The 27,859-nt window shown below is 37.2% G+C and overlaps 1 pseudogene; it reads left to right on the forward strand.

Moving 5' to 3' along the window:
- Positions 1-15,459, forward strand: part of LOC145128221 (ABC transporter C family member 12-like) — a 32,112-nt pseudogene extending 16,653 nt beyond the window's left edge.
- Positions 15,460-27,859: the final 12,400 nt, after the last annotated feature.

The raw sequence follows: 27,859 nt of genomic DNA on the forward strand, positions 1-27,859 counted from the left end.
TGCTCCATTCGAAACCTTCTGTGGTCGTGAGTGCAGATCCTATTTGCACTGGACTAAGTTGGGTAATACGCAACTAGCTAGAGGTCCAATTTCCACACAGCACCTTCGCTGATCTGGAATTCATCCGAGAAACTACCAAAAAGAAAATACTAATCAGGAAGCGACATAAAGCTTCCAGAGTTAATCAGAGAAGCTACGACTTCAATAAAAGAAAACCCTTGGAATTCCAGGATTGATGACCTTGTCATATGAAGGTCTCACCCCGAAAGGACAAGATACGCTTGAGAAAGCGTGGAATACAAAATTCAAGGTACATAGGACCATTTGAGATTCTTCCAGAATCGGTCTTGTACTTATACACTTAAACTACCACAAAAACTTAATAACATTCATCCCACCTTTCACATATCTAATCTAAAGAGGTGTCTATCCGATGAAACACTTGTTATTTCACTCGATGAAATCAAGTTAAATAAAAGTCTACACTTTGTAGAGGAACCAAATGAAAACAATGGATAGGGAAATCAAAAGAACCAAGCAAAGTCTTATCCCGTTAGTGAAGGTTCGCTGGATTACAAACCGGGGACCTGAATTCACTTGGGAAAGGGAAGATTAGACCTAGTCCATGAGTATCACTTTAGACTTAATTTCGGGACGAAATTCCCTCTAACGGGGGGATAATGTGACACCAGTCAAATTTAGGTCAAAAATAAATTGATCAATAATCGTAATTGGGATGAACAAAGTGGTAGAAAATCCGCGACAAAACCGGCAAAACACTGTTCAGTGTAAAAAGTGGATTTTCGATAAAAGGCTTTTTAGCCTTAACAATCTAAATGAAAGTTGTAGAATATGTTAAACCGAGAACGTTCATAAAAAGAATGTAAAAATCTGACTTCGTATGAGGAAGTTATGATTTTTCTAAGTTTCGGTTTAGCAGTAGACAGCTAAAAATTCGAAATATAAATCGATCGATATTTAGCCGACGTAAGTTAAACGAGAATTGAAGGTCTCGTCAAAAGTAGCACAACGGTAAAAAGACAGACGAAAACGGACGTCGGATGAAGAAGTTATGAATTTTTAACGGATTTACTGTCCCGGTCTGTTAAAAATAATAATATTAAAAATAAAGTCAAAGTCAGCCGACGAAGTCTAAGCAAAATTCGTAGAGTACAGTTTTACTTACGCGTGCATATAAAGAACGTCGAAAACAGAGCTCGTATGCGAAAGTTATGATTTTCGCAAGTTTTTGGCACGAAAAACAAGAACTGTTGAAAACCGGGAATTTTCGCATGGACCATCTTCGGCCACGTCACCCTCGCATGCGAGGCTTCCACGGGTCTGCTACGTGGCGTCTTCTGATTGGAACGCAGGCTCGCGTGTCACCTGCTGATTGGTCTGAAGTCATCATGGCACTTCCCCATTGGACCGAAGTTCGGTCCACTCAGAAGCCAACACGCGCCTCGCACCGGATCCGAGCTTCGCAAACCGCCTTAGACTTCGGCCTCGTGGCCTTCGCAGATGATGACGCGTGGCTGCTGACTCCTTCCTCGCCCTCGCCAGCTGTCCGATGACTCACCCTTCGGCCGAACCCTCGCACCCCTATATAAAGGGTGCGCGACTTCTCGGATTTGAGAGGTTTTTCACCCCAAATTTCACCATTTTTCACCTTTTCAGCCCCTAAACTTTCTCACGACCCCCCAAGGCCCCGGTATCGTGTCTAAAACCCGAAGCAAGCCCCGGAGCCCCGGAATTCTCGAGAAGTTAACCTCTCTCCAGTCGAAACTCTGCCCGATTTGAGCCGGTTTCTCGTCAAATAAACTCCTTTCCGGGAAACGAAACGCTGCCCGAATCACCGCTTATCAAAGTGAGTTCATACCCCTATAATTTACCTTTTTAACGGTTTTTAAATACTTTTTAGGGGAGGAATACAAGTTTAACACAATATTAAATTGTGTTAATAACTGTATATGATGATAATCACACAAAGGCTTTCCTTATGCTTTTAAGGATTACCAAGTACTTCCAAACTGACTTAAAGCCATGTTAAATCTTAAAAGTCATGTAAACTCCGTTAAAATTCTTTGAAAAAGGTTTTATAAACTATTTCAAATTATAAATGCCAAAATCATATTTATATATGTATAAATATATAAATAAGATTTGAAAGGCTTAGGACTAATGAATTATCTTATTTCCTTTTCCTTGTTTGGATGTGGAATTAAGGTTGTGTTATTTGTCTGAAGGTCGTTTCCTTCTTAATTATATATATATATATATATATATATATATATATATATATATATATATATATATATATATATATATACATATATATATATATTATACATATATGAATATAAAAGGTTACTTCATTCGGTATCATTACCTTTGTATCATGCTGAGCAAAGGTGTTCATCCATGAGAAATCATGCTAATCAGATAGAACATATAAATTATAATAGGTATAATTTATGATTCAAAACTAAATATACAAGTATGATTCACGATTGTATACTTTTCAAGGAAATTACCAACAATTCATTTAACTATACCAGGATATGTATAATACCTTTAATATATGAACAACATATTAAAGAAGTAATAATACATCATACCGGGTTTGCATTAACAAAGGTACTATACAGAGTACCAGAGTTAGCAATCACGGGGTAATAATACATCATACCGGGTTTGCATTAACAAAGGTACTATACAGAGTACCAGGGTTAGCAATCACGGGGTAATAATACATCATACCGGGTTTGCATTAACAAAGGTACGATACAGAGTACCAGGGTTAGCAATCACGGGGTAATAATATATCGTAAATCTCGTTGAAACAATAAATTTGTGAGAATATTCATGGTGTACTTATCTAAGTACGACCTTAAGTCCTGTCTTATTAACCAGAATCTCTTGTAGGGAGAGCATGAATTTGTGTATAGGTCTATATGGGACTGACAATCCCGCACCTTTACTGTTCGCTACGGTTTGGCCGGCAGGCCTAGGGTGTCAAATATCATATCATTTCCGACGCCTGAAGAACGTCGCAGCAGGCATATCAGTCATATTAGTATGGTTAATAGAACTCACATGGATAAAACAACGAGTAAATTACCAAGTAATATACTTCTCTTAAAACAGTAAGAAAAGATAATTACATCCTGACCAAATATACCTTCTGTTAGTTTTTACTTACAGTAAAAGCTACATATCATGAAATCAAGTATGGTAAATATACTTGTACATCTGGTTTTGGAACATTTAAAACCACAAGGCAGTATTATGGATAATATAATATTTTCCAGGATTAATACTAATGTTTTTACTGTAGAACGGATATAACTAAGAATACTTTTACAAATGAAACGGTTTATGGGATTAAACCACTTTTACAAATGAAACGGTTTATGGAATTAAACTACTTTTACAAAGGAAACAGTTTATGGGATTAAACCACTTTTACAAATGAAACGGTTTATGGAATTAAACTACTTTTACAAAGGAAACGGTTTATGGGATTAAACCACTTTTACAAAGGAAACGGTTTATGAGATTAAACCACTTTTACAAATGAAACAGTTTATGGGATTAAACCACTTTTACAAATGGGAACTTAGTCATTCACTTTCTGTAAACTAGTATAACTTAAAGGACCTTTAGTGGTTAATTCTATAATTCCTTAGTTTTTACATCAGAGTTATACATAAGTAATATCCGATTGACAGTGAAATGTGTGACTTCCGCCTTACTTCCTGTTCCTTGTTTGGTTGTGGGCTTAGGGCAAATACACCCATTTAACTGTCCATTCGATATTAGGTTATATATAATTAGTATAAACTAAGTAATTACAGAGGGAAACTATTGAGGTTATCAATCTATCACCTCAGGAAATATAGGATTTTCTGGAGGAACCAGTAAACTTATCCAAAGAACTGAGGGTATACTTAACATAACTAAAATACTTATGAACTCACCAGCTTAAATGCTGGTCTACTCTTTCCAAATAACTTGTATTCTATGGAATCCAGTATACAGGTACACTCCCGAAGCTTTTGAGAAGACTACCTAGTACCATACCGCAACTCTTGTCTTCTACTGTACCTACTTTGGTGTTTGAATATGTAATGTTTGAACACTTATGTAAAACTTATACTTATTAATGCAATGGTTGTTTGTACTTTGATTACTATATTGCATGTGTTGTGATACTTACCTGAAGTCCTCCACCCCCGAACGTTTCCGCTGTTCTGGTTTGGGGGTGTGACACTGGCCCCCTGACAGACCGCCCACACTGAATCATTCATGAATTTGTTGCACTTAACTCCCAACTTGCTACTCAGTTCTGATAACGTGGGGTTCCTACTAGAAGACAGAGTCACAGACCAAATTTCCCTGCAGTACACTTATACTTGATAGAAAACTCATCCGGAATACCAGATCCTTGCCCAGTTGCTGAACCAACGAGCAATCTCACAGTAGCTCCATGTGATTCCTAAAGGATACTTCGATTAGCAATAACCATCCTAGCTTTATTGTTGCTGATGGCTCCATCGATCCTTCTGATCCATCCGACCATAACGACCTAACAACCTGTCACCATCGAATCAAATACAAAAAGTGAACGCTACCAGTAAACTTTAGTCTTACATCACGCCCAGTCTCCAACGACCTATCGTTTCCTGATCCCAATCATTTTGTGGTCTACCCACAATCCTACGAATTGGCTCACCTTGGCTTAATCATCTGAAAGAATTCGGGAATGCTACGGCTACCCCGTAGTCTCCTAATACTTCCCTCACTGTCTGTTCACTAAATCTAACGAATTACATACAAAGTCTTCAGCCTGACTGGACTGCCTCTCCGAGCCTTCAACCTATCTGGACCACTCTCAGAACTTTCAACATGTGTGGACCGCCTCTCCGGGCCTTCTGCCTGTCTAGACCATTTTCCGAGCCTTCGGCCTGACTGGTACACCCCGCTGGCCTTCAGTCTATCCGGACCGCTCTAAGTCTGTTGATCATAAACCTGGACCCATCTTGGTGCCCTCTCCCATATAGTCAGTTCTCCCTCACTTGGGGTTTCGAACCCGTGATCCAATCTGTGGCTATAATCTCGGCCTAACTCTAGACCTCATGTTGGTCGTCTACCCTCTCAGGAACCGTGGTCTGATCCCTGATTTCCGTATCTACCACATACGCTAAATAACCCGCACATCCGTGCTGAATGTACTGTCGAGCCCTGACAGCTAACAAAACCCCCAATCTATCAATCCAAAAAACCCTTAGAGTCAATCACACACTCGACCGAACACCCGAACGGAACTCCATTCATGACTGGAATCCCATCCTGATTCCCCAAATTCTGCTATCAAGCATCGAGAAGACGCGGTTCACATGCTGGGGAGTTTTACCGAACTCCTAACTCACACAACACTCAAACCAAACAACCACTTGGGTTGTCTTCCTTCCTAAAAAAGATGCGAAACTTATCCCAACTTCAAAACCGATCCTGCTTCTGAATCCCGGGATAATTCTTCCCCACTTAGATTCGACTAAGTCTTCACAACACATGAAAATTGGAGAATTCCCAATTCTTCTCATTTTCCAATGATCAATCCGATGACAACCAACTCTTTCCAACTAGTGCTCCATTACTAGCCAATCACAAGTGATCACACACTTCTAAGAACTAGTTGAACACTTCCAGAATCCCAGTGAAACCGACAGTCCCTAATACTTGAATGATCCCACACTCAAACCTTGAAGACCTGAAGATAGGTGCTCCAACTAATATCTCAGCAACGAGTTACTTCCCTTGGCGCTCTCATCCTCCATTCAATAACGATTACTAAAACCACTGAATCTTGACAATGTTGAATAACCATCCTGTGGGACCCTTTCTGTAGACTTCCCATATAATACCCCTCTTCCCAAGGTGCTCCAAACAAATTTCCCGTTCTCGGGCTCTAGAAATCATATCATTCAGGGTCTCGCACCCTGACTCACTCACTAGCTCAGTCGTCCACAGCTGAGCTGCAGTAGCTGAAGCAACCTCTGCCCTATACCGGGCTACAAACTACTCCCAAGACATAGCCTCTGATCCCAAAAGTGCAATAGATCGTACAATAAATCCTTACCGCCCGATACAAGAGATTCAAGGCGAACCAGACTTCACAAAATACTTATGCCACATCGACCCACCCGCGCTCACCGGCGCTGAACTACTATCGCCAATCCCGGCGACCAACTGACCCCGAGCTGGATTACAACCTGATCCTGGTGTTCCAAGTCTGCTCACTTCTTCGAGCTCGAAAACTGAAAAGGCACAATCCTTTCCCTATAAAACGACATTCCAATCCATCAATTAACCATTCTACTTCCAGCTGCAAAACCCCAGCTGAACATAATCATCACTCTTTTTCTGGAGTCCCCGCGACTCACATTCCGGCCTCGAGCAAAACCCCCGAAGCCTCAATCTAGAAACTCTTGTGCTAGCCTCTCCTGCTCAACCCGCAGAATGTAACGAGTACAGAACATCTCCCTGATCACAAATAACTGCAGCCCTCTGCTCATCAGAATACGTCCCAGTAACAAGTCATGGTACTGGAGAGCTTGACCGGCTCCTCCCCCTGCCGCCATTATAGCTGATGTAGCTACCGCGGCAACCGTCTAGGTAATGGATGCATAGCGCTCGTCGAAATACTCATCCATGGCGGTCTTGATAGAATCAAACATCTCCGGCAACAGTCCCCGGACAATCTCGATCACGTCCTCCCGGGTGATCTCACTGACACGGTCCTCTGACAATGCTGGCCTATCCTGGCTACCAGCTCCCTGATCCTAAGCCGGATCCGTCTCAAGACGTCTCGTAACCACCATTCTGGTAATACAACAGGAAGATCTCTGATAACCCATATAATGACAGGGAACCAACTTCCAACCAAACCCTAGGGGTTGTGACTTCCTTGCTACGCGTATGGGTCCTGTTCTTTCAGTAATACGGGCCCATACTACCTTCCACACTTACCCATATTTGTCTCAAGTATCACCACAACACCCTAACAATATACATAAACATAGCGAGTGCTCAATCCTCACTCCTAGAGGAATGCTAGATATCTCATAACTGGCCTCCCAGCCTCTCACAACCCACCCATCCTTGAAACTTCCACCAACCCTGCAGCAATAGTGTATGCTAGCCATACATAACGTTGGACCCTATAGAAATTCGAATACTCAGTCCTACTCTAAGCCCACAACCAAACAAGGAACAGGAAATAAAGCTAAACCAAATATTCTCAGGCTATAAGATCTTAATTATGTATAACTTATGATGCATACACTGATCAACTACAGTAATGATGTCAATTTTATATAAGGAAAACTCTAGGCTATCAGGCATCATACAATCAGGCAATCCTATCATGCAATTCCTGAAGATCCCTAGCCTAGTACTAGCATGTTGTTCTATCATATCACAATATCAAATAACCGTATGATATTTTGGGGTCTACTTATTGGCTCCGGCTGATCGTACACTCTGCATCCTCCTATACTTATTTTGAAATCCATTTATAAATCATTTTGAAAATCTTTCCTTTATTTGAGACTGGATTCACACGAGTATTCCTCCAATTCACTCAAACCAAGGCTCTGATACCAACTTGTAACACCCATAAAAATCAAGCCAATTTAAAACTTTTTCAATCATCCAAAAGCCATTAGTTATTACAATATGTTTTCAAAATAGTTTAATATCAGAGTATCCTAGAAACCATAAGTCCAAAACACGAGGATGTGTACGATTACGCCTTCGCCTTGCCGAGTCATCTGAAGCACCTGAAACAATAAACTGAAACTGTAAGCACAAAGGTTAGTGAGTTTCCCTCAAAATACCCATACACACAATAATACACATATAATCACAAATAGCATACTATGGGTCCAATCAACCATCGGGTTGGAATACCCCAGACCCTCAACCATCGGGTTGGAATACCAACATACTATGGGTCCAATCAATCATCGGGTTGGAATACCCCATACCCTCAACCATCGGGTTGGAATGCCCACATACTACGAGTCCAATCATCCTCGGGATGGAATACTCACGGCCCACAACCAAAATGTTGGAATGCCCAGGTCTATTGGCTTTTGCACAAAGCAGAATTGTTCCTATTTACAACAAGTATGCAATCAACTTCATGGGTTATGGTCAGCTCCATTCAGAATTGTTCTTTCCATGATTCTTCTTTACCAACAATTAGGGGTTGCTTCACTTGTGGCTTGTCTGCTTCTGATTCTCATGTAATTTAATATATATATATATATATATATATATATATATATATATATATATATATATATATATATATATATATAGGGGCGGAGCCAAAATAAAATTTTAGGGTGTTCCTTATAATATATATATATATATATATATATATATATATATATATATATATATATATAAGACCGGTCCGTTGATTTTGAAGGCCCTATGCGAAAAGTGAATGAAACCCTGGATATAATTTTTTTATATAGAATAAATTTAAAAAAGAAAAACTAAAAACTAAATTAAATTAGATAAAAATAGAATTACACAAATATATAAAATTTGAGGTGTGAAATATGTAAAATTTGAAAACTAACTTACTAAAATAATTTAACTTCTAAATATGAAGGGTCAAAGTGTAACTTTAAAAATGAATTATTTGAAAAATAACAAGCAATATGAAAGGAAAGGGTAGAACTGATAATGTATGAGAAAGAGGTATAACTCTGTGCCAAGTGAACTAGGAATAGGAATGGTTTTTAAGTATCTGGCACCAAAATATTTCTTATTTCTAAATGCAAAAAAAAAATTGAAACTTTGAGGGTGGGCCTGGGCCTACCCTGGTCCTTAGGTGGCTCCGCCCATGTTATATATATATATATATATATATATATATATATATATATATATATATATATATATATATATATATATATATATATATCAAGTTTGAAATCCTTGTATTAAAAACAGGGTTTCTTTAAAACATAAAAGTTTTATACATACCGTTTTTGTACTTATTTGTGATGGCTGATCTGATAACAGATGATGATTGTGAGCAAAATGCGGAAATTATCCAAGGAAGGCTTACAGTACACTGACAAAAGAGTGGGGCTAATCAGTGAAATAATGGCGGCAATAGAGACTGTAAAGTATGTATTATATTTATTTTCCGAAGGAACCTCACAACTTTTGGTAAAATGTATTATATTTATTTTCCTGCTTCAGATGTTATGCATGGGAGCAAAGTTTCCAAACAAAAGTTGAAACTATCAGGAAAGATGAGCTTCTATGGTTATGGAAATCACAATTTCTGGGAGCGGTCAGCAAACATTTTTTTAAAGTTTTTATTATTGTACATTGTTAAAAAAAGTAAGTTCCAAATTGTTTACTTTAGTTTGCAATTGCAATTGCAGTGCAACAATTTTATACTCAACAACCTTCCGGTTCTTGTGGCAGTGATTTCATTTGGTGTCTTCACTTTGCTTGGTGGAGAGTTGACACCTTCAAGGGCTTTCACATCACTTTCCTTATTTACAGTGCTTTGAACTCCTTTAAACACGCTTCCTAATTTAATAACTAGGTTCTCTCTCTCACCAATACATATCTGCTCTTTTTGGGTGAGAATGAGATAGTTAGTGAAGATGGTTGTTTGTTTTGTAGGCTGTGAATGCATACCTATCGTTACAGCGTTTAGAGGAACTATATTTAGGTGAAGAAAGAATTATGTTACCCAATCCACCTCTTGAACCGGGGCTTCCTGCAATGTCCATAAAAAATGGCTACTTTTCATGGGACCCGAATGCCACAAAACCAACATTAGCATATATAAACATAGATATACCAGTTGGCAGTTTAGTTGCAATCTAAGGTGCTACAGGTGAAGAAAAAACGTCCCTTATTTCAGCGATGCTTGGCGAGCTTCCTCCTTTGGAAAATACTAATACTAGTGTTGTCATCAGAGGAACCACTGCCTATGTCCCTCAAATTTATTGGATATTCAATGCTATAGTAAGGCCCTTTAAACTCCCAATTTTTATTTTTCAATGCTACACAAACATACATCATTTCACTTTACAATTTTTCGTTTCGTTTGGTGTCTGTCTGTAGGTACGTGAAAACATATTATTTGGATCAAAGTTTGAAGCTTCACGATATTGGAAGACTGTACAAGTAACTGCATTGCCGCATGACCTTGATATTCTGCCTGTTGAGTGTCCAAATACATATTATTTAGAGCATCAAAGTTATGTATCTTTTTAAATTGTGTGAGCTTGATTCTTAAATTTGGTGTTCTTTTTCTTAGGTTCGTGATCTCACGGAGATAGGTGAAAGAGGAGTGAATATCAGTGGTGGACAAAAGCAAAGAATCTCAATGGCTAGAGCAGTGTACTCAAACTCAGATGTCTACATATTTGATGACCCATTGAGTGCTGCCTCTAGATACTCATGTTGGTCGAGAGCTAAGTTTATGGTACCTTCTTTTCGATTTTCTTATAATAATAATAATGATTGCAGAGTATACTAATTATGAAAATATACCTTTTCTTTAATTAATGATTTCACTATTTGGATAAAATGATATTAAAACAGCATTCAAGGAATATATGAAGAAAATTTTGTAAAAAGTTAAGATTCCCAGGAGTCCGACTTTCTCTATTAAGTAAAAAAGGAAACACTCATGTATAGGCATAGGCATAGGCATAGCTTACCATAATAAGGCCTGCTTCTTTGTTTCCCGGCTATAAGAGAAAATAACTAAGCACATTTGGGGAAATTGAAGAAAAAAGTCTGTAAAAGTTAGGATTTAACGGGGAAAGAACTTTGTCCATTAAGTTTTTCTGTCTACATGAAGTAAATAAGAAACAAGGTCCCATATATAATATAGGTAATCAGATCAAGTAAATAAGAAACAGCAGCTTAGCTTAGTCTTTTTATGATAATCTATCTACATCTACTGACTGGAAACAGCATACATGTCCTGTCCTCCAGGTCTTTGAAAGGTGCATCAAGGAAGAGTTGCGAGGGACAACAAGGGTTCTTGTTACAAATCAGCTTCATTTTCTTCCTCAGGTGGATACAATTCTGTTGGCCTCAGAAGGTATGGTCAAAGAGGAAGCAACTTTTCAAGAGCTCTCAGAAAATGGGTTGCTATTTCGAAAATTAATGGAAAAGGTGGGTGGAATGGATGGAACCACTGAATGCACAACCAATACATCCTCAAAACCATATTATTCTCATCATGACTCAATAAATGATCCAACAACCATTACACTTACATCATCAAAAAAGAATCATAAATCTCTTCTTATCAAGCAAGAAGATAGGCAAACCGGCATTGTTAGCTGGAAGGTTTTAGCAAGGTAAACTTTAGGGGCTGTTGATAAATTGTGATTTCTTTGGAAGCTTAGGGCTGTGGTTATTACATACAGGTACAAGGATTCTTTAGGACGCCTTTGGGTTGTCATTATATTATTAGCATGCTATATTTCAACCGAAGTCCTTTGAATTTCAAGTGGCACATGGTTAAATTACTAGACAGAGCAAAGCACTACAACAGCTCGGGTCCCTGCTTTTTACATTCTCATCTATGCCCTCTTGTCCGTTGGACAGGTAGGTACACTCTACATATTAACCTCAAATCTTTTTTATTGTTAAAATTCCCTCCTCAACCCGTCAAAATATTGCTTTTTTTCTGTATGTTGCTGTTATTATTACGTCAAATTGTATGACAAATCAATATTTTGTTACCAGTCATATTTTCATATATTTGGAAATGAAAACCTAAGTCAAGGGATTTCTAACATTGAAAAAACTATTAAGCGATAGTTGGTTACCTTTAACCCTTTTTATGCAGGTATTGGTGACATTTGCAAATTCTTTCTGGTTAATTTCATCAAGTCTCCACGCTGCTAAAAAACTTCATGATACATTGGTGTATTCGGTTCTTCGACCTCCCACAGCCTTTTTCCAAACAAATCCCCTTGGTCCGGTGATCAATCGCTTTGCAAATGATATCGGTGATATACATCGTAATGTTGCTAATCTTGCCAATACATTTCTGAATCAAGTTTGGCTATTACTTTCCACTTTTGTGCTTATCGGCATTTTCAGCACGATATCTTTGTGGGCCATAATGCCTTTTCTTCTTCTGTTTTACACTGCCTACCTCTACTATCAGGTTAGTAATTTAGATCTTAATGTGGAGTAGCTAGGAAAAATAGTAAACTTTAATTTTTACCCATTATAGAAACATACTTACATTTTTTTTAATGATAATAGCAACGTACTTATATATTTTACCAACCCTATGGGCATAGTATTCTATGCTAAATATTGCTATTACCGGTACTGAAATGTAAGTATGTGAGTAAGGAATTGTAAGTACGTTGTTATTATGTCTAAATAAATGCAAGTTTGTTGCTACTATGGTTTTACATATTGTTGTTATCGTTAAAAAATGTAAGTAATCACAAATTCGGCTATTATGGGTGGAAAATAAAGTGTGGTAAAAAGGGTAAAGTACACTGCTATTTCCTGCAACTTGCACATAATAGCTTAGCAACATCCTTATATTATCTTAATTATGATAGCCATGTACTTTACTATTCAACGGACTTACATTTACTATCAATATGAGCGTTGTAGGTTTTGCTACATATTGCTATTAATTGGTGGTAAAGAAATGCACGTATATGTTGCTATTTGTGTAAAGTAAATTTAAATATGTCGCTATTATGCTCTACATATGCTATTATCAGTGAAAAAATGTAAGTATGTTTCAGTTAAATAAACGTGAGACAAATGAAGTACATTATTGGCTAGTAAAAAGAGTAAAGTAGGTTGCTATTTTATTTATGAGGTATGCATGCTAAGATGAAAAGTTTTCATGCAGAGCACCTCAAGGGAAGTGAAGCGGTTGGACTCCATTACAAGATCTCATGTGTACGCACAATTTGGGGAAGCATTAAACGGTTTATCAAGTATTCGTGCTTACAAAGCCTATGATCTAATGGCAAAAATTAATGGGAAATCAATGGACAACAACATTAGATTCACCCTCATAAACCTTAGTTCCAACCGTTGGCTCACCATAAGACTAGAAACATTAGGCGGCATAATGATTTGGTTCACGGCCACATTTGCAGTGATGCAATCGGGAAGAACAAATGACCAAGTAGCTTTCGCATCCACAATCAGTTTGCTCCTAAGTTATACCTTAAATATCACAAATCTTATGAGTAATGTTCTAAGACAAGCAAGTAGGGCGGAAAATAGTTTCAATGCGGTCGAGCGTGTGGGCACATATATCGACTTGTTGTCTGAGGCTCCGAAAATAATTGAAAACAACCGCCCGCCACCCGGATGGTCGTCATTGGGTTTGTGGGATTTCGGTATAGACATGGTCTTCCTCCGGTCTTGCATGACATGTCCTTTGTTGTGTCGCCGGTCGAGAAGGTTGGGATTGTTGGAAGGACGGGTGCCGGAAAATCTACAATCATCAATGCATTGTTTCGGATGGTTGAATTAGAAAAAGGAAGAATTTTTATTGATAATTATGACATTTCCAGTTTTGGATTGAAGGATTTGCGTAAAGTTCTTGGGATTATACCACAATCACCCGTTCTTTTTTCAGGTATGATTGAATCACTTGCATGGGACTCACTCATCAGTCATCTCCATGGGAGTGGGACAAAAAATTCCAATTTTTTCCCCTCCTTCACCTTATCCTTATCGTCGAACATAGCCCTACAAACAGTGTTTGTATTTTTGGGCCTAATGTGATAGTGGAAATATATGGACAACTTTTTGTCATTTCCCCCTATAAAAGTGATAGATAACTATTTATTTCACTTACTTTATGTATTGATATTATAAGCATGTTTATCATTGAGTTTGCCTCTATTTGGAATATATCCTGCCTAGGGACATTTGCTATACATTTTCATATTGGCCATGGGACTGATTGGTGCCATTTTCTCTTTCTTTTGAGTGTAGGTTTCATTTTTTAATTTGAAATAAATATTGCCAGATATTCTGATGCAATTATTAAGATAATTGATAGTTGATGTAGGAAAACTTTATGCTTTTTTTTAAAAGATTGTTATAAATTACCCAATCACCAAATATCTAATGACTTTCTTATTTTCTAGGTACTGTGCGTTTTAATCTTGATCCGTTTAATGAACATAGTGATGCGGATCTGTGGGAGGCTCTTGAACGATCATATTTGAAGAATGCGGTTTCTAGAAATGCATTGGGTTTGGATGCCGAGGTATGACTTCATATATTTTATTTGAATTTTTGTTTAGTGCAACATATTTAAAAAATATTTGAAAATGCTTCCGATTTTTTCTTTTTCCCCCATTAAGTATCGTTCGGTTGTCTTGATGAATGATGTTTTACAAGGTATTTGAGAAAATGAGCACACTTGGGGGAATGGAAGGAGAAAATAAAGGGTTAAATGCAAGAAATAGCAACATGTCACCATTGTTTTTTCTATAACATCCTACTTTCATTTCTTCCTATTAGTATTTTGTACACATTGAAAATTTTTCAAAATGCCTTGATAAGAAAAAAAAGCTGACATTACAATGCTTTAAGTGGATAGATTTTTAAAATATACTAAGATGTACTTTAAAGCCATATACTTGGAATTAATTGGATTTTTATTTGACGTGTTTGAGAATATTTGAAAAAACTTGGACCTTATTTAATTTTTCTCCATTAAGTGTTGTCATGAATTCCTGATAAAGTATTTGAGAAAATGACGGTATACATGGGGAAATGGTAGGAAAAATATAAAGGGTAAATGCAATTTCATTTCTCCTATTACAACATTATACATTGAAAACTCTACCCAATCATAACATTATCTGTCTGTCATCCAAATGCAAAACAATTCTCACTGCTATAATTGGACAGACTTTTCAAAGTATAATATCTTAATAAGAGAAATTTGGAAATACAATGTTATGCCCTATAATTGTGTGTGTGTGTGTGTGTGTGTGTGTGTGTATATATATATATATATATATATATATATAAAACATTGCCATAATAAGAAAAGAACTGAAAATAGTATGCTGGAATAGAAACAAGTGAATGTTGGGTTGGGTGGTATAATAATAGTAGCATAACCAAATGAAAGTAGGTTTCTATTTGTTATAGTTAGTCCAAAATTAAATGAAGGAAAAGTTAGGAGTTAATGGTGAAAGCCTTGTTTCCTTGATTTCCGGGTGTATAAAAATTAAATGGTGGGGTGTGGTGAGGCGATTATGAATGATAATTTTTTTTATAAGGTATTGGTTGATGAATGATGGATAGGTTGGTTTGGTTGTAGTGAAGGTGTCAGATGGAGGGGATGTCACAACTAGCATTTTGGTTAGGAAATCCTAGTCTCATGTAAACGTTCTCTATTGTGATACTTGTAACCCTAATTTGATATTATAACCTATGCTCATTCGATGACAACAAACTTAATCAACATTCTTCAGTAAAGCTCAAAATCTTATACAATACATCTCTTATAGTCAATTATGTGTTAAAACCCCTAAAAATTCCGGTTCAAGTTTAATATGAACTAGGATTCTCTTATTGGGCCTAATGGACCAATAAACCTTCAACTTGACTATCTTGGGCCTAGGAACCCTAATTGGGCTCTAATTGGACCCACATTCATGAAACTTTAGCCTTTTGGACCATGTGAACCTATAATAATACATCTTATCTTTAATGGGCCTTGTTGGGCCATAAATGATTTCATTTGCCCTAATGGGCCGTAAACTCTTTAATTGGGCATCATTGGGCCGAGAACCTTAATAAAGGGGCCCAATGGGCCGAAAAATAATATTAAGCTTCATAAAAATCGAGCAAAAACCAACAATGGGCCCAAACTATTACATTTCCCTCTTCCTAGCCCAATTCTCGGCCCAAAACAAACAAAAATAAATAAATAAATAATGAAATGGAGGAAGGTTTGTTTAAACCTTGACAACACATAATTATCTAGCATGTATCTAGATAATCACATGCCTCAAGGAGATTATTACACTTCATGCAAAACTCCTTATCTCTTCTCCCTCTCTTCTTCTACCTCTCGGCCGAAATACACCCTCCCACCACCTCTCATTTTCTTTCAAACACTTTCAATACTCTCTCAAGAACTCCTCTCTACTCCTCAAAATTCTGTGACCTTTGGAGGGTGTTTCTAAGAAGTTTGCATCAAGTCCTCATCCATAATTGGTAATCTACTCTTACTCAAGCAAGCTTAACTTCACAATTTTGTTAAAACTTGTTACTCATTTGCTCCAAACCGTGGATTATACTTCACTAGGACCATCTAAGTTCAAAAAATCATCTCAAGAAGCTTGCTAGGGCCGAGAATCACATCACCTCTTTCCATCTCTTCATCAAACTAAGAACTTCAAAGCAAAGTGAGTTTCATACCCCTTGTTTTCGGTTTTAACATGTTTTGGGGGAGAATACAAGTTGCTATGTGTTAGATCAATGTATTTATGCATGTTATGTGTGTTTTTCTTGATTTAAGTTGTGATTATGTGATGAAACACTATAGATCTCGAAAATTACAACCAAAATATATGATATTTGTAAACTAAAACACTTCATACAACTTACTATAAAGATAAATGTGTTAAACATGTGAAGATTCATAAGAAACTAAACAAAATCTTGAAAAAGGGCCATTTTTGACAAATAAACAAAAAATGAGACCTTCTTGACATTTACGGTTTTTGCAAGGGTCAAAAGAGTCATTTTATTTTAAAAAGTGGGTCTTTATGATATTTATGACATTTAAGGGGCCAAAGGTGTAATTTTCGCAAAATGGGCCATATTATGGGCCTTTACGGTTATTGGGCCCAAAATGCAAAAATTATGATTTTTGTGGACCAAAATGTCATTCTACACAAATTTGAGCCAAAAATGAAAATCTACGGTTTTATGGGCTGAAAATGACAACTTATACAAATTTGGGCCTAAAATGTTATTTATACAAAAATTTGGGCTGAAGATGTCGTTTTTATCAAAAATGGGCTAAAAATGCAAATTCTTATAATAACGGGCTGAAAACATAAATATATAAATATTTGGGCCAAAAATGTCAATTTATATATATACGGGCCGAAAATGTAATTTTTACCAAACTTGGGCCTAAAATGTCATTTTATTTAAAAAGGGGCTAAAATGTAAATTTTAATATTAATGGGTCGAATACATCAATGTATGGTTACTTGGGCCAAAAATGTCAACTTACATATAATTGGACTACAGATGTAAATTTACGTGCTAATTGGACATAAACTATGTATTACATGTTTAATGGGCCTTAGTGTCCCATATGCATGCTATTTGGACATAAACTATGTATTACATAGTTAATGGGCCTTAGTGGCCCATATACATGCTTATTGGACCCAAACTATACATTACATGTTTACTGGCCATATTTGGGCTTACTACATGTCTTTTGGGCCTCGTACATTCATTTACGTACTCATTGGATATTTTATTAAAAACATAGAATATACAAGCAACCATTATATAACATAATACAATAATCGCGTAAACTCGGTCAAGGTTGCTAGTGAGACATGTCGGTTGACACCTCTAGAGTGTATGATCGTAGCTTGTAGTTATAACCAGAGTCTACTGGAGGGAGAGCGAGAGTTTGTGTATAGATCTATACGGGGTGACACCCCACACCTGAACTGTTCGCTACATTTAGACTAGGCCAGTCTAGGGTGACAAACCTTACCGTAAATCTAGCCGGCGCCTAAGGACGCCACGACAAGCGAATTTGTCAAAATCAAGTATGGTTAAAACGGCTCACTTAGAAATCCTCTCCAACATAATTTATGGAATACCTATAAAATCTTGTGGATTCAAAAACATACACATACTGTTATTCGGTCTTAGGGTTAAGACCACAACACTTTTATAAACAAAAAATATAGGATTTTCTGGGGTAATACACAGTTAAACAATATCTTTTACTTGTTACAGAAAATATAGGGTTTTTATCTGGATTACATTTTTATACGTTCCAAATGCTGAAAGCACACATGCATAAATACTTGATTTCGATACATCACGTTCAAAACATTTTATTTTAGAAAATATCGGATTTTCACATAAAGTATGTGATTCTAAATATTATGAGCATAAAGGTGAAACATCCCAAAAATATAGTCCAAAAATTTCGTTTTAAATCATTAAAGAAAAACCCATAACTCATAAAACAACATAATAAAATCACATGTCGTGTATCTCAATCATCATATCAAAAATATTGTATCAAAATAACGTATCAAATATCAGAGTCTAAAATCTCCCAGGCTGAAGACTGTGGTGTGTGCCATGCGATCATCCTGAGACCATCCCTTTACTAGCAGAAGTACCTGAAACCAAAACTGAAAACTGTAACCACGAAGCTTAGTGAGCTCCCCCCAACTACCACATACCATACAATAACACATAATAGCACATACTGGGCCTTGACCACTGCATCGGGCCCCGCCCGACATCGGACTGAATTCCGGAATACATATATCATAGCAGCAAGCACATAGCACATAAACATATAACATATAAACATATAAAGCTTCCTCGGGCTTGCCCCAACATCGGACCGAAGTCCGGAACATACAAACAAGTACATGCAAGAATCAAAAAGACATCAAGCATACAACATTCCTCGGGCTTGCCCCGGCACCGGACCAGAGTCCGGAACATATAAAATGCATCGGGCTATCCCCGGCATCGGACCTAAGTCCGGTATACGCTAACATACATGAACGCGCCGACATTGGTGCCTTTGACCCGTTCCTACTGGAGGAAAACTCACCTCTCAAACTGGATGTTGATCTCGTGCGTGAGGAATCTTTGCTGGCTTTTCCCACGACTCCCCGACTGACTCTATACAACAATACTTAGTCAGAAAACTGGAAATTCATCTAAGGGTAAAATGACCATTTTACCCCTGGTCAAAGTCAATGCTCTGGTCGAAGTCAACATTCTGGGTTGACCAACTCGCCGAGTTTTATAACTCAGAAATCCTGGAATCGCGACTCAACTCGCCGAGTCGTCCTCCGACTCGTCGAGTCCTATCGAGCTGCTCATAGTCGCGACTTGGCGGGAATAGGGACTTTTACGCCATGGCGGACTCCATGGTCGATGAGTCGCTGAGCCAGGCGTTTAGCACTATCGAACGTGGCTGGGTTAGAAGACAACACATTTCCTTGGGTCGTAGCAGTTAGACCCCAAATGTATCTTTCTATCTTCTTGCTCTCCGAGGTAATCATCCTGGGGCATAGAGCTGCTAGTTCGCTGAACCGGTCAGTGTAGGTCACTATGTCTGAGCCGACCATAGTGAGATCCCACAGCTCTTGTTCCAGTTTTTGAATCTCGCCTAACGGGCAGTATTCCTCCCGCATTAACTCTTTTAGGTTTTCCCAACCTATTGAGTTAGCCACTGATAGAGTCAGTGATTTAACGTGGCTGTTCCACCATGTTAGGGCCTTGCCAGAGAAGGTGCAGGCAGCAAACTTCACCTTGCTTCCTTCTGGGCATAAACAGATTTCGAAGATCGACTCTGTTTTCTCGAACCATTTCATGAGGGCGATGACTCCTTCAGTCCCATTAAAGGACAATGGCTGGCATTTGGTGAAGTCCTTGTAGGAGAACTCTCTCGAGCGCCCGAGGACCTCACCTCGAGTAGAATCAGTAGGCGTTCCACCTCCATTGGTACTGATGGAGTGATATTGAGCCATGGCTGTTGCCACAGCCGCAGCCACTGCAGCGTTTATAGCTGCCATATCGATTTGCGAAGGAGGCGGTATTGGAGTTATCGGAGTAGTGCGTCTGTTAGATCTGCGAGGAGGCATCTTTGCTAAAAGAATACAAAGATGAGACGGAATAAGTCTAAAGTAATGGACACAATCCGAAAGCTGAAAAGACAAGGTTATCCTAGTTCTGGATGTATCGGGTCCTGACTTCCACAGGGTTCTAGAAACAATTCATAAAAGAGTCTATACCTAATAAACTCTATGAATTTGAAATAACTATCCTCGAATGAATATTTGTTTCCTGAATAACTGTTACCAGTTGCATGTAAGAAAATAATCTTAACATATAATGTGAGCAGTGTTTCCACTCGCTCATTAAATTAACCAGATTATTATTTATTAGTGTGACGTGTAAGACATTTTGGTTACTTCGGCTGATCCTTCTTTGCAAACTTCTCATGAACTTGTTCTTGTTCCTCCTGGACTCTTCTGTTGTCTACTATGAGGAAGTGGTTACATCTATCTGGGCTTGTCGTGCGAGAATGAAAGTGACTAAAGAATCTATGAGCTTTAAGGTAACTTTATGGGGTGATCCTTACGGAGTCCTCCTATAATTGCACAAGGTACACAAGTTTGTATATATTTGAAGATTAAATAGACCTTCGAATAAGTGATCCTACTCCAAAACTACACCCTTAAGAGGAATGGATAGCGAAGCGTAGATCACATATTCTAAGTCTATAAGATCTTGATCATATATAAAACTTTAGGAATATACCTTGCAAGATTATAGACCTATCCGTAAGGGTCTTTAAGTTGTCACATAAGTTATTTATATGAACTAAAATACTCATATAGTATTCTAACGTAATGTACTTGTTCTAGTGCTCAGGTAAGTTTTAACACTGTTGCAACACCACATCATTCCCAAACACATGTCGGTCACATCTCGAATTAATATAGTTGATCAGGCTATATTGATCCTAGCTATGATTACATAACTGTTCAGGTTGACGACAGTGCCCAACCTTTAAATACTTTTAGTTCTGTTCTCCTCGTGACACTAGTTCTATTATGTACATGTATAAGCAAGTAGCTATATTTTTATAACCTATAGTTATATTCTAAAAATATATCATTATCCAGAGCACTTAAGCCCCATTGTATTTATAGTTGTATATATTTTATCGGTTGATATACTTAGTTCACTATAAACAATGTTCTGATACCAATCTGTCACACCCCAAAACCGGAAGGGCGGAATCGTTCGGGGGTGGAGGACGTCATGTTTAGTATCACGAGATATGTATATGGTAAGCAAGTAAAGAAAAACCATTTCATTTCGAAAGAAAGTGTTTACAATGTGTGTGTTCACAAAACATAGAATTCGTAAACAAATAACAAAACAAGACTTGAAGCTATAATGCTCTATCTTCTGAATTCCCAGAACGAGCACCTGTCTAATAGTCTCCTGAGAATACAAGTTATTTGAAAGAGTTGATCAGCAACTAAGCTGGTGAATTCATAAGATTTTAGTGATGTGATTAAGTTGTAAAGTGTTGTTGAAAATGTATATGTAAAAATGGTGTAAGTTGTAAGTTCTGTTTTGAAAAGTTCGCATGTTCCTCTAGAAAATCATATATTTCCTACTTTCATGGAAGTTTAAGTAAAATGACACTACAACCCATTCTATGGGTACTAAGTGGGTACAAGTTATATAAGACTCAGAGTAAACAAACAATCGATTGTGCGCATCTGCCTCAAGCTCACAACCAAACGAGGAACAGAAATTAAGGCGGATAGCACACATCCCATTGTTTGTTAGATCGTCGTCATATATAACCCTGGTGTATTCACTTGTTACTCATGGAGTTAGTTGTGATGGTTCCTTTGTATCTAATGAAAAGTTCTTTAAGAAAACCCTTATTTCTTATAATAAAGTGGTGACCACAGTGACTACTTTTATAACAGCTTAGTTTATATTGATATACATAATCTAATATCGGATAGAAAGTTAATTGAGTGAATCTGCCCTAAGCCCACAACCAAACAAGGAACATGAAGTAAGGCGGAAAGCACACATCCAACTACCTATTGGGTATTAGTTTTATATATAAACATGATGTATAAACTAAGGTATTATAGAGTTACTCACCTAAGGTCTTTTAATTTGAACTGGTTTAATAAAATGGATTAAACCCTTTACTGGGAAGTTTCTAGTTTTGTATACCAAAAGTACTGATTTTGGAAAGTGTGTTTTGTACTGGAAAAACTGTGCTTTGACTCTGTGTCCTATAACCTGACCCATACCTGGTACCCTTATGATGACTTGATGTATACTAAGCATACATATATATAGAATCGGGTAGAAAATAGATTGGGTGAATTCGTTCCAAGCCCACAACCAAACAAGGAACAGGAAATGAAGCGGAGAGCACACATCCTATTACCTGTCGGACCCTATTGGTATATATAGATCCTGTGATGTATACATTAAGGAATCATAAGACTAGCATTATGGTCCTTTCTTTTAATCGTAGCCTTCTACCAAGGCATCTTCTGTTATATGCTAGACTCGACTGTTCCGTTTGTCGTTTGTAAAAAAATGTATATTTTCCCTAGTTTATAACTATCTTGACTCGAAAATCGTTTGAGTTTGACTTTCAAGTGGTACTGTCACTTTATGAAAGTGATGGGAAATGTAAGTACACAGTTATCGTTTATAATGACATGCGGATGTACTAATAACCTAAAAACATATTTGTTTTATTACGGTTATAATGTGAAGGCTAGAACCCCTACTAAACGCTCTCCATGTCAAGAGATTAAGGGAACCAAACGCGACCTCTGCAAATTCTTGCAAGCCGTGTAATTCACATTAAAGTATATGATCATGTATACCCAATATAACTATCACCTTTTGTTTAAAACAATGAGTTAGTGATTCATTGGTCTAATTAGATCCTGTATGTGTTCTCATGCTATAGCAACCTAACTTGTTTGTTTTGTACTGTATATTGTACGTTCTCTCTGTATGGTATTGTTTGATTCTCTTCACTATATGTTCTGTATGGTATTGTTTGATTCTCTTCACTATATGTTCGGTATGGTATTGTTTGATTCATGTAAGAACTGACTCTTTGTGTGCTTCATTGTACTAGAAGTAATGAATAGCATTCTCCTAAACTATACCTTTTATAGTTTACTAATGTTCTACTTGGACTGTTACTGAAAAGACTCGTTTATCTACTAAGTTATGCTTGTACCTTTAAAAACAGAGTTTTGTATAACTATAAAGTAACATAACTTTAAAAGACTTTTTGAAATGTTTTGACAACTTATAAATAACATAAGTAACATTTTGAAAGATGTTTATAACAAACATTTACACAATTTTCATTGTGTTCAACTTGTATCCCCCCCCCCTAAACAGTTAAAACAATTAAAAGATTCATTATGGGGTATGAACTCACCTGATGTGGGTGATTCAAACGGGTATGCGTGTACGGATGAGAAGTTTCACGAATGAAGTCCTAAATGACATATAATAGCATATATTGACGTAAATATAGGGTTTAGAAGCAACCAAATGCAAGAAAACACCTCACGAGACTAGGAAACACCTTGGCCAAGTGTTGGAATCACATGTGATTCAAACAGTATACAAGCCTTTAGGGGTGTTTTGGTGGTGTTTTGAGGGTGTTTGAAGGGTGTACGGCCACATGAGTGTGTGCGGCCGCACACACCATAAGGTCACGAGTTCTGGGCATTTCTAACGACTTAAACAAGTGTTCTTAACAAGTTTCAAGCATTGGGAAGAAGTACTTACGATCCGGAAGCTCGGGAAGGCTCAAAATCGCCAAGAACAAGTGTGTGTTCTTGGTGAAATGGATGAAGATTTGAAGATCTAACCAAAACACGATTTTAAATGGATGAAATCAAAGGTTGTAACTAGTTTATGAAGATTAGCAACAAACCAAAGGAAGAACACTTAGATTCTTGAAGATTTAGGCTGAAAATCGGGTGGTAGTTGAGAGCAAAATCGAGTTCTAAGCTTGGGTGGGTGAAAAATGATTAAAGGAGGCTGAGTTCTACACTTATACCCATGAGTGTGCTGCCAGGAGAGGGGTGTGCGGCCGTACACTCCTTGTGTTGGAGTGTAAGGCCCGGTTTTGATGCTAAAAGCGCACGCGATCCTTTTCTATGTTCAATGCTTGAATGTACTAACCTTTGGACCTTTAAATGGACTCTAAACAAGGCTAAATGATAGCAGACATGAGTTTGACACTCAGCTGAGTTGACTGGCTGAGCTTTACCAGGCAAAATTTTAAAAATTTTCGGGTTGTCACATACAGCCCTTAATGACTCCAGATCTTAAAGTATAATCCACTTGGGACATCCATGTCTCATAAATCATACTACTTGGACAAAAACCCCATAAAAGTGACCACAAAGAGATCTAATGAACTATAAGACAAGTTGAGAGCTTGATTACAAGAAAGTGAAGAGGATGGAACGAAATCCCTGGATCTATAACCTTCTCCTTGAACCTTCAAGCTTCTTCTTCTTCTTCTAGGCTTCAAAACATACAAAATCACTCAAAAATGGCTCCCACACTCAAAGAACACTGTAGGGTTTCGTGGATTAGGGTTTAGGACAAGGAGGCTGTAAGTGAGGCCAAGGGGTGGGGATTAGGATGCTTAAATAGGGTGCAAAACCCCGAAATTAGGGTTTCACCCTGGCCGGGCTACTCGCCGAGTCGATAACTTAAACCCCGTGCATAGACCGCCCTCTACTCGATGAGTTAGGTCCACCAACTCGATGGGGCCTTTTCTCAAAATAAATAATTAATTAATTTAAATGCGTACCGGGGAACCAGGCATTACAAAAGGATAATAACAAAACTAGTCTTACCGATAGTCACGTTTTTGACATTTAAAATGGTGAGAAAGGAAGGCTCTTCCTTATTCTTATATTTATAATTGATATTCATTCAATTTATATAACAAACCTCTTATTTATATATAAACAAGAATGTACATAACTATATAAATCATACCTTATCACATTATTTTGATACATGTTATTGAAAATTTTTATTTTCATAAAATAAGTAATTTCAAATTAATTATAAGAGTTATAAATATTTATCAAAATCAAATTATTATAAATAATATATTTGTGACAACTTGTTATTGGTGTGACCCTTTGCGATCATCTGTTATTAGCAAATATCATTCTAACATGATTCTTGAGCATATAGATCCAAAAATCTCCCACTTGCATAAGACTCATTATAGATTGATATAGACAGTGGTGAACGTCTAACAACATTTCACTGAACTTAACAACACATGACGAAGTGGCATTCTTCAACATCCAATTCCCTAAAAGTTCAAAAAGCTTTAATTGATGTATAAGATATGTTATCAGTATTCGCTTGTCACAGACATCATGTTGAACATGACATATGGATCACAATCAATCTCATTTAGCATTTAACTTTTAGTAAGTCACCTTAGATGTCTAGTAACTCTCAATACATAAGGGGAACAAATCCCATCTAGACCACATATACCTCTTGTATAGTTCACAATATACCTAATAATGACCTTTATAACTCTTCTTGTATAGTTCACACTATACCTAATAATGACATTTATAACTGTCTAATAATGACCTTTATAACTTTTTGGTCAAAGAACAACATTTGACTATATCAAAGTATAGCAATCCCTACACTCAAGTCCCAAATATTTATCACTCATGATAGAGATCCATGAAGTGATCTTAAAATAGATCATGTCCAATACTTGTTCTCTGATAAGTACCTATAAACCTGGGTACAACGCCTTGCCTACTTTCATTTTATATGAAATTCAACCAATCAAATTCATATTAGTCTTAGCTCAAAGCTTTTCCCACAATTATGATCGACTATGGACTTTTAAAATAACCAGATTATTCATGAATTAGGCCCTGTTTGTTTACCTCTTACTTGTAAAATTAAGAGGCAATGTCTTAAAAATTCAGATTCAGATCTCTTGTTTGCATCTTATTCTTACCTCTTAAAATTCAAAACACCTCTTAATTTTTTAGATACGAAACAAAGTTTGAATTAAAAAAAAAAAGAATGTGTTTCTAGTTTTGCCCTAAACCACACAATCGAACAACCCGCCTCCTCGTCTCTTCTTCTTGTGTCTTCTTCCCCCTTCGCGTCTACTTCCCTTCGCATCTGCATACTCGAACAACGCCGCCTGAAACGGCGCCGCCCACCCTAACTTCGACGTCACGTCAACCTTGCAACGCCGACGGCGCTGCACCTTCGCGTCTGCCCTAAACTCGAAAATCAAAAATCGAAAACAGGTTCGTTTTCTCTTCTGAAAATCAATTGTTCTTCTTCTGTTTCTTCCTTCTTTCCCCCCAAAGTCGAAAATCAAAAATCAAAACCAGTTCTTATGTTATGCTAATCAGTTTCTGATTTGTTCAATCGTAATCTATATTTGATGTTATGCTCGATTTTGATGTTATATGCTCGATTTTGATGGTATATGATCGAATTTGAATGTGTTCAATGGATATGATGAAATGTTGCTGTTGAATTTTTGATGTTATGCTTGATTTTTTATACTCGTGTTCTTATGTTCAATGTTTTTCTGTTCGCTTGTTATGCTGAAATGTTGTTGCAGAAATCATATTTGTGTTTGATGTTATTGTGAAATCATATATGTTCTTGCTGTTATCATGAAATATGCATTAGTTTTGCTAATTGTGCATTTGTTTTGTTGAAGTAGTTGTTGAAAATGTGCCTTTGTATTGCTTAAATTGTTTTTGAAAATGTGTATTTGCAATGCTTAACTTGTTGCGAAAACATGCATTTTTTTGTTGAATTGATCAAAGAAATGGGAGAAAAGAAGGATAGGATTAGTTGGAAGGTTGAAGGTGTAGAGAAAACATTTCTAGAAGCTTGTTTACGTGAAGTTACGGTCAAGGGACGGGAAGGGAGTAGTTTGAAAGCACTATCTTGGAGGAATGTAGCCGAAACACTAAAAATTGAACATAAATTTATTGTCGACCAAAAACAAATGAAGAACCGCTATGACTACCTAAAGTCAAAGTTTGGTGCTTTTTTGAAGTTAAAAAACAAAACCGGCAATGTGTACAATCCAACAACCAACACCTTCAATCTTTCCAAAGAAGAATGGGAACTAGAATCGAAAGTATTTTTTTATTTATAAAAAATAGATTATCATGTTTAAATAATAAAATATTTTTCCAAACAGTCAAACAAAAATGTGGATTCTTTGAGACGCACGCCACTACCGTCCCCGACCTTTGCACATAGTTGTTTGAAGGCGCGACTGCGACAGACATTCATAGTTGGGGGCCAACTTCTACCCTTCCCCGTCGTACTCAAGACTCAAGCTACTATAGTTTGCATGACTTTGATGACATCGATTGCACTCAACAAGAAACTGTAGGTCTCAGTGACGAGTCCTCCGCTCAATCAAAAAAACAAAAGACTACAGATACGACAAAGAGTCAAAATAAAAGTAAAGATAAGGGAAAAGATGCATCGAATTCAAGATTGCTTGAAATCGGTGAAGATATTGCCACAGTTGCTAAGATATTTGTGGAAAAGCATGCTTCTTTAAATTTGGGTGCGTGTATGGAAAATTTGGAGAAGTTAGGATGGTGAATATTTGATCCAAGATAAACTACTGTTGTTGCTCTTTTTGGTGAAGGTGCGGATAAGAGGCACGTGTGGTTAACCATTGATCCAACTATTTGTGAGAATTGGGTAAAGACTATTGGAGCACATTATGGAATGTTTCGCTAAGTAGATATTTTGAATGATTTGATGGTTATTGTGGATAACTAGATGTTTGGTTTGAACTAGATGGTTTATTTTGGATTACTTGATCTTTGGTTTGAACTAGATTTTTATATGACATATGACTTGGTATTTTGGATTACTTGATCTTTGGTTTGAA

This window comes from Lactuca virosa, chromosome 1, assembly GCF_052849685.1.
Source record: "Lactuca virosa cultivar CGN04683 chromosome 1, Lactuca_virosa_CGN04683_v6, whole genome shotgun sequence".
Lineage (NCBI taxonomy): Eukaryota > Viridiplantae > Streptophyta > Magnoliopsida > Asterales > Asteraceae > Lactuca > Lactuca virosa.